Source organism: Penaeus monodon, chromosome 24 (assembly GCF_015228065.2).
Source record: "Penaeus monodon isolate SGIC_2016 chromosome 24, NSTDA_Pmon_1, whole genome shotgun sequence".
Classification (NCBI taxonomy): domain Eukaryota; kingdom Metazoa; phylum Arthropoda; class Malacostraca; order Decapoda; family Penaeidae; genus Penaeus; species Penaeus monodon.
In genome coordinates, this window is record NC_051409.1 from 36,498,422 (window position 1) to 36,498,858 (window position 437).

Sequence of the window (437 nt, forward strand, 5' to 3'; positions counted from 1 at the left end):
AATCTGACTTAACGCATATTTTCTTCAAGCTTATCTACCATTCCTTTTTAATTCATACTCTTTATATTTATATGTGGGACAGTTTTACCAGGTGTAGTCGCGGGAAGTGAAATTAATTGAATAACGGGTCAAGTCTGGACTGACATTAAGAGATAAAGCAAGTGCATTGAACAAGAAGCCTGTTCAAAGGTCTGCGAGTGATCACACAATACTGACCAAGGATCCGAGATGCCTGGGGATGTCTGACCTTTCAGGATACTTTTTAAAATACTTATCACGATGCCTACATGTACTTGATGAACTCTATTTGTGTAGGACTTATCACAGAAGTACGTGTGCTTGTTCATGGGCTGAATTTACTGGTTATTGTGGGGCATATGGTGTAGAGGTCGTGTATAGTGTAATCGATCTTGAGTTGATGTTCGAATAAATTGCTT

The 437-nt window shown here is 38.7% G+C and overlaps 1 protein-coding gene across 1 annotated transcript in view; it reads left to right on the plus strand.

Moving 5' to 3' along the window:
- LOC119588763 overlaps positions 1 to 437 on the plus strand; it is a 4,272-nt gene that overhangs the window by 1,155 nt on the left and 2,680 nt on the right. The window lies entirely within an intron of this gene.